Source organism: Solanum lycopersicum, chromosome 5 (genome assembly GCF_036512215.1).
Source record: "Solanum lycopersicum chromosome 5, SLM_r2.1".
In the NCBI taxonomy this organism is placed as follows: Eukaryota; Viridiplantae; Streptophyta; class Magnoliopsida; order Solanales; family Solanaceae; genus Solanum; species Solanum lycopersicum.
The window spans coordinates 49,734,006-49,742,344 of record NC_090804.1 but is presented as its reverse complement, the minus strand read 5'-3'; positions in this window follow the sequence as shown (position 1 = coordinate 49,742,344).

The following is an 8,339-nucleotide window of genomic DNA, read 5'->3' as shown; positions in this document are numbered from 1 at the left end:
TCATCTTTCTATTAAAATTAATTAACCAAAGTTTGGTTGTTTAACCAATTTTAACAGATCTTAAAGTATGCCTTACACGTTTCCTTTAATATAATTTAGAACCCTTACTTAGAATCACTTAAGATAAGTAGATCTTAATTGAAATCAATTTTTCTATTACTTTTTTAAATAGTTTTGTTTCCTAATTCACCGTAATTAATTAGGAGGCAACTTCTTACGTTACTTAATAATTTGGAAATCACTAATATGGTGTACGCGTTTTGACCTCGAGTTGAAAGGAGGTATAACACATGTCATGATCATTGCCAGTCATAACAAAACATCCTTACCTCATGTTCCACTCACCTTAGGAGAAGTGCTAGCAGTAGGGGGATTGGAGGGAGCCTGAGTTGATTGGACAACATGGATCATTCTAGGACCAACCAAACCCTATAAGAACAACATGATCTGTTGCGTTGGATCCAAAAGATGAAGAATTGTAGTCTCTGCTGGCAACTCTTCCTCTTGTCAAACTTCCTCAACATCTCCAACATTAATATCCTCTTCTATTTCCTCATTATTCATAGAAGTGTTCTCATTTATAGGAACATTTTAAATCAAAACCTCATTCCCAGCAGTCGTTACTCTTCCACGACCTCTACCCCTTGATCTTCCTCTACCCCTTCCTCAACCACGACTTCTCGTTGTAGGTTCCTCAGCTGGAGAATTGATGGGAGCGACAGGATGAACACTATTTAATCTTGTATTAACCATCAGCGTACAGAAGAGTGAAGGAGGTTAGATACAATTTTATATCACCCAGAAACCAATTGGATCCAAGTTATTGCACGAAAGGAGACATGAGAAAATATAGAGATTTTTATAAAGTTCTATATCCTCTCAACGAAAAGTAAAGGCGTCCATGAACTATTCCGTGGGACTCTATTAGACTCAATTTGGTACCTCGAGAACAACAAACCTAGGCTTAATACCAACTTTGTCACGACCCTGACCGTCATGATTGACACCCACACTAATACTCCTGCGGGAAGAACCACTACTACAACCAAAAAAACAAACTAAACAAAAAACTAAGGCATTTAAGTAACAGAAGGAAGTTAAAACTAAGTAAGAAGTTCCCATAAACTTCAACAGAGATTCTACAGAACTAACTAAACAAATGCAGAAGTAAACAACCTAGAACGTGAAAGTCAATTTACCAAAACTACTAAATGATAACCAAGTCTAAAACAAGAAGGGTCATAATCCCAACTATCATAAAAATATCTAAATAACTAGTCTATGTCCGAAATATGGTCATAGATCAAGAGAATCCAAAGCAACCCATAAGATGCTAGCTCACCCTTGAATTCGAAAGTAATGATCACAAATCTTCTAAGTGAGGCCAGTGAATAGTCGTGGAAGATGTCATATACTCAATAAAAATAAGAGCAAGTACAGTATCAGTACACAACCACTGTATACTAGTAGGATCAGGCGGCTATCCAACTAAGTGCAACATAAGCAAGTTAATACAACAACCTAACCATGTAATATGTCAAACATATACAATATTGAATATCACATGCTTCAACAATACACATTTATCGCAAGTAGTTAGTCCTCTCATAGAACCCAAACTCAAACTATTTGTGCACCAGAACATGGTACCCAAACATATAGTTATGTCAAATCGTGGAAATCTGATCCCCTTTTTTTGACAGAACATGGCAATCCTATCCACTTACCTATGCTAGAATGTGGCAAGTCAATCCCACTTAGTTATGCCAGAACGTGGCAATCTGATCTCAGTTATTTATGTTGGAACGTGGCATTCTAATCCATCAACACACCACAATCACAAACACAAGTATACTTTCAAGTCATACAATCAAAAAGTGATTCATGGCATATAATTATTTATCTATCTCATTTAAAACAAGGGTGAATCAACAACACAACATTTGCATACATAAATACATCATAATGAAGCAATAACAAGAATACATCACACAATCATAGAATTACAATCATCGCCTACCTCAAAACAAGCTTCAAACTCTAACAATCTTGATCCTTCCCTTTTTTTATTCATTCCGCTTGTTCTTTGTCTAGAAACAATCAATAAAATACCAGAAACAGTACACATTCCCTAATTACCTGGATTTCTAACAATTTTATGAACCCTAAATCATACCCATTATCTCAAGTATCCAAAATAGGGTTGTTTTAAAAACCACCATAGAATCTATAAACAAATCTCTCTCCATTAATATTTATCCATTCTATTACGTTCTACGGATTTAAAAATGGATTGGAGGAGTGAAAATCTTACTTTTAGCCTCGAGAATGGTAAACGAATGACTAAGAGTCTCTTGGGGTTCATCTGTTAGCACTAAAAATTGTGAAGTGTCAAATAATGTCATCTAGGGGTATATTAAATAAATTAAGTCACGTCTTTCCCGCCACAGCGACCCTCATCCCGTTGTAGCGTCCTCGCTAGAGCGGTAGAAATACCAGCCAAGGTGGAATTCTTGAACCACTAATCTATTCCGAGAATTCCAAAATCCCAATTTCAAAACACATGACTAAACCACGACACTCAAAAAATACCTTCCATGCCAAGATCAATTTCCGGAGTTCTACTCGCCCAAATTTGATTTTTCAAGTCGTACGGATTCGTTAACGAGTTGTTTAGCAACTATTGCAATCTAAATCATAAATGATTCACCAGATTGTTACCATATATCCCCATACCTCAAAGACTCTGATTTTTTCCAAATCTTAACTAGGTTAAGATAAATTTAAATACTATGAAAAAGTTTTTCAATCCAAAATTTTCCCACGTTGGATTTTCTATAACGACGGAACCCGATCGTTACACTACAATTCACTCCTATATAAGGAGATGTACTTGACTATTTAACATATAAATACAATTCTTAATTTCTTTTATTCTTTAAGTGAGGATTATACAGAGTATCAGAGCTCATAAACTCTTCTTCTCGCCCAATATTAAATATAAAGTAACCACAGACTACAAAAAGAAAGTGTGGATTACATAAGAATTTTCAGGGGATTGTATACCAAATTTTAGTTTCCCCTTATATTTCTACAATAAAATTCAATGGTAAAACCTTTCTAAGTAATTATTTCCTATAAATTTTAAAATTCTCAAGTAATTTACCTAAGGACTAAAATTTCTCTTGTAAATTACATACCAATTTTCTTTTAAAAATATATCAAAAAATTAAAGGTAAAATTAACAAAAAAAATTGTTACAATCCGAGAGCACCCCCAAGTCGTGACGCGACGTACTTGACCTCTTGAGGTCTTGTACAAGCATCTTAGCTTTCATTCATCACATAGGTATGAAAAGTAGTGCGGAATTGAAACATTTCATAATATATTCAATAAGAAACTCTTTCATAAAATGTAACAACGAAGTGTAACGACCTGTTTAGTCGTTTTGAACAGCAGATTTTATTTCTGGAAAAACAGGCTGAGGCGACGGACCCCACGACAAACCGTCATGGGGCACGACGGACCGTCGCAGGGTCTCGTTTCAAAACACTTAGAAAATATGAAATTGGGTACTGAAAATCGACTCTCTGAACTTCGTGACGGAATGGCAGGACGGACCGTCACAGACTCTTCAGAGAAATTGAGTATCTCAACTCTGTGATGGGGCAGCAGGACGGACCGTCGCAGGCGCGACGGGCCGTCACAGACTGCGTAATCCCAGTCTGGATCGGATTTCTTTATAGGTTATGGTTTCTCTTACGATATTCGTAGTTAACTCTTAATAGCGAATGATATGTATTGATAATATTGTAAACCCTGCTATGTGCTTAATTGTATGCTTGCATGAATGTAATTATATAATTGTGATTATATAAGCATGATGAAGTTATTGAATCCCAAATCTTGCAAAACCCTAATCTCTTGTTAATGATGATGCGTTGGTATAAAAGAAGGCTTGATGAACTAAAGTAATGAAATTGATGATGCTTGATAAGAAAGAAGGCTTGATGAATTGATAGAAGGAGATTAGGGGATCGGGTGTCACGAACCGACATGTAGATTTAGGGATCGGGTGTCATGAACCGACACGTAGATTTAGGGGATCGGGTGTCACGAACTGACACGTAGATTTAGGGGATCAGGTGTCAGGAATCGACACGTAGATTTAGGAGATCGGGTGTCACGAACCGACACGTAGAATTAGGGGATCGGGTGTCACAAACCGACATGTAGAATTAGGGGATCGGGTGTCACGAACCGACACGTAGAATTAGGGGATCGGGTGTCACGAACCGACATGTAGATTTAGGGGATCGGGTGTCACGAACCGACACTTAGATTTAGGGGATCGGAGTGTCACGTTCCGACATATAGTAGTAGGGGATCGGAGTGTCACGTACCGACACAAGAGGATTAATGACTATGAGGGAGCGGAGTGTCACGTACCGACACAAGAGAAATAAAGATAATGAATCTTGAAAGATGTTAATATACTCAATCGAATGAACATAATTCCCAAATGAGTATGGTATTGAAGCTTGAGTCCTCATGTGTGAACTTGACGGTAATTGTTAATGATATAGTACTTGTTGTTGCTACATGTTGAGTATCATAGTTTATTTTATGATATTACTTGGTATATATTGTTTTCTATTTTGAGTTGGCCGATGATATCTACTCAGTACCCGTGTTTTTTACTGACCCCTACTTTTATTGTTTTCTTCTTGTTATTTGTGGAGTGCAGCAAACGTGTCGTCATCTTCGACTCAACAGTAACTCTAGCCAGTCTTCATTACTCCGGATATCAGGGTGAGCTAATGCTTCTAGCTTGGACTGGATCTTCCTCTTCATGTCTTGATGCCTTGAAGTTCCGGCATGGACTAGCTTTTGCTTGTTTTAGCTTTTTAGAATACTCTTAGTTTAGTAATTTGATCATAGATGTTCTTGTGATGATGACTTCCAGATTTTGGGGATAATAATAGTAATTGGTTTTTATTAATGAGTTTAAGTCTTCCGCATTACTTTATGTCGATATTACATTGAAATGTTAAGGTTTAGATTGGTTGGTTCGCTCACATAGGAGGGTAGGTGTGGGTGCCAGTCGCGGCCCGGATTTGGGGTCGTGACAAACTTGGTATCAGAGCATGAGGTTTGTTTGTCTCATCACACAAGAACGAGTCTAGTAGCGTCTTAAGGAACGGTAGGGGGACACCTTTACTTTTCTTTGAGAGTCTATAAGACTTTAGGAAAATTCCATTCTTTCTTTCTCTCTTTCTATCTATTACTTGGGTCCAATTTGTATCTAGGTGATACAAATTGGTATCTGACCATCTTCACTCTATTTCGCAGATGGTTAGAACTAGAGCAACAACTGCGCCAACACCAACATCGGCAAGACAAGAAGCGTCTGAGCTAGCCACTGGGGTTGTAGCTCAAGGAAGAGTAGCGGCAAGAGTCCGTGGTAGAGGTCGTGGGAGGACGTCCTCTAGAGGAAGAGGACGAGCACCTAGCCCATCTGATACTAGGGCGGTGACTCCTCCACCGACTGAGGAATTGGTAGGAGAGGGTGAGGAAGGGGAGAATGAACAAGTGCAAAATAAGGAATTGCCACCCCAACCTACCCCAGAGATGATCAATCAGGTTCTCGCTTATTTCTGCACCAACACCTCCGGTTTCAGAGGTACAACATGCAGCCACTATGGCTCCTCGTATGGATGCCTCCTTGGACATAGGCACGTTCCTACGTCTGACTACTGGGCCCATAATGACAAATGATCAACATGAACTTTTCAGTAAGTTCTTGAAATTGAAATCTCCAGTCTTCAAGGGTGCTGAATCTGAGGATGCTTACAATTTTCTAGTTGACTGTCATGAACTACTACACAAGATGGGTATAGTAGAACGGTTTGGTGTTGTGTTCGTGAGTTATCAGTTCCAAGGGAAAGCCAAAATGTGGTGGCGGTCACATGTTGAGTGTCAACCAACGGAGGCACCACCTATGACTTGGGCCTCATTCTCTAGCTTGTTTATGGAGAAGTATATCCCCCGGACTTTGAGGGATAGGAAAAGGGATGAGTTCTTGAACCTAGAGCAAGGTAGGATGTTGGTCAATGCATATGAGGCTAAGTTTCGTGCACTATCCAGATATGCCACTCAACTTTCTTTCAGTCCACAAGAGCGGATTCGTCATTTTGTGAAGGGGTTGAGGTCAGAGTTGCGGATTTCAGCCTTACAGGTAGCGGCTACGGCAAAATCCTTCCAAGAAGTGGTAGATTTCGTGGTAGAGGTGGAAGGATTGAAGCCATATGAATTCACCATGGCATCGAAATCAAAGAGGTTTCGAAAGGGAGGTGAGTTTAATGGTTCTTACTCTAGAGGACAGGGTTCCGGAGGTTACTCAGTTCGACCCATTCAGTCTTCACTACAGACTGTAGTTGGGGGTCCACCTCAGACCTATCAACACTTCTCTGAGAGACCTATGCTTGACTCTAGAGAGTGTTATGGATGTGGGGAGACTGGACATATTAGGAGGAATTGCCCCAAACAGAGTTATAGACCCCCAATAGCTAGAGGTAGAGATGGTCATGGTAGAGGCCGTTATTCTGGAGGACGTGGTGGTCGAGGTAATGGTGGTCACCAAAATGGTCGAGGTGATGGGCAAACTGGAGCCACTACATCACAACATGGTAGGGGCAATGGACAGACAAACGATAGGGCCCATTGTTACGCTTTCCCTGGGCGGTCTGAAGCGGAGGCATCTGATACTGTCATCACAGGTAATCTTCTTGTTTGCGATTGCATGGCTTCTGTATTGTTTGATCCTGGATCCACATTTTCTTATTTATCTTCCTCATTTGCTAATGGTCTAAATTTACATTGTGAATTACTTGATATGCCTATTCGTGTTTCTACTCCGGTGGGTGAGTCTGTGGTAGTTGAAAAGGTATATAGGTCTTGTTTGGTGAACTTTGTGGGGAGCAACACTTATGTAGATTTGGTTATCTTAGAAATGGATGATTTTTATGTAATTCTGGGTATGACTTAACTTTCTCCGCAATTTGCGATCTTGGATTGTAATGCTAAAACGGTGACGTTAGCCAAGCCTGGGACAGATCTGTTAGTGTGGGAGGGTGACTACACTTCCAATCCGGTGTGTATCATCTCCTTTCTTCGTGCTAAGAAAATGGTTAGTAAAGGGTGTTTAGCTTTCTTGGCACATCTCAAGGATGAAACTACCCAGGTACCTTCGATTGAGTCGGTTTCGGTGGTCCGTGAGTTTCTGGATGTGTTCCCTGCAGATCTTCCTGGTATGCCACCAAATAGGGATATTGACTTCTGTATTGATCTTTAACCGGGTACTCACCCCATTTCTATACCCCCTTATAGAATGGCTCCCGCGGAGTTAAGAGAGTTAAAAGCCCAACTTCAAGAGTTGTTGAACAAAGGCTTCATTAGACCAAGTGCATCTCCTTGGGGTGCTCCGGTTTTGTTTGTAAAGAAGAAGGATGGGAGTTTTCGGATGTGCATAGACTACCGGCAGTTTAACAAGGTAACCATAAAGAACAAGTATCCTCTTCCTCGCATTGATGACTTGTTCGATCAGTTACAAGGTGCTTGTGTCTTCTCTAAGATTGACTTGAGATCCGGTTATCATCAATTGAAAATACGGGCAACGGATATGCCAAATACTGCTTTTAGAACCAGGTATGGGCATTACGAATTTGTAGTGATGTCTTTTGGTCTTATGAATGCCCCTGCTGCGTTCATGAGTTTGATGAACGGGATTTTTAAGCCATATTTGGATCTCTTTGTGATCGTATTTATTGATGATATACTGATATACTCTAAAAGTAAGGGGGAACATGAGGTGCATTTGAGAATGGTATTGGAAATGTTGAGGGAGAAAAAGTTTTATGCCAAGTTCTCTAAGTGTGAGTTTTAGCTAGATGCAGTGTCCTTCTTGGGGCACGTGGTTTCCAAGAATGGAGTGATGGTGGATCCTTCTAAGATTGAGACAGTGAAGAATTGGGTAAGACCTACTAATGTGTCAGAAATAAGGAGCTTTGTTGGGTTAGCTAGCTACTACCGCCGATTCGTCAAGGGATTCTCTTCTATTGCTTCCCAACTGACGAACTTGACTAAGCAAAATGTTCCATTTGTATGGTCGGATGAGTGTGAGAAAAGCTTTCAGAAGCTCAAGACTCTGTTGACTACTGCATAAATTCTCACCTTGCAAGTGGAAAGTAAGAATTTCATTGTCTATTGTGATGCATCCTATTCGGGTTTGGGTGCAGTGCTAATGCAAGAGAATAATGTGATTGCTTATGCTTCAAGAC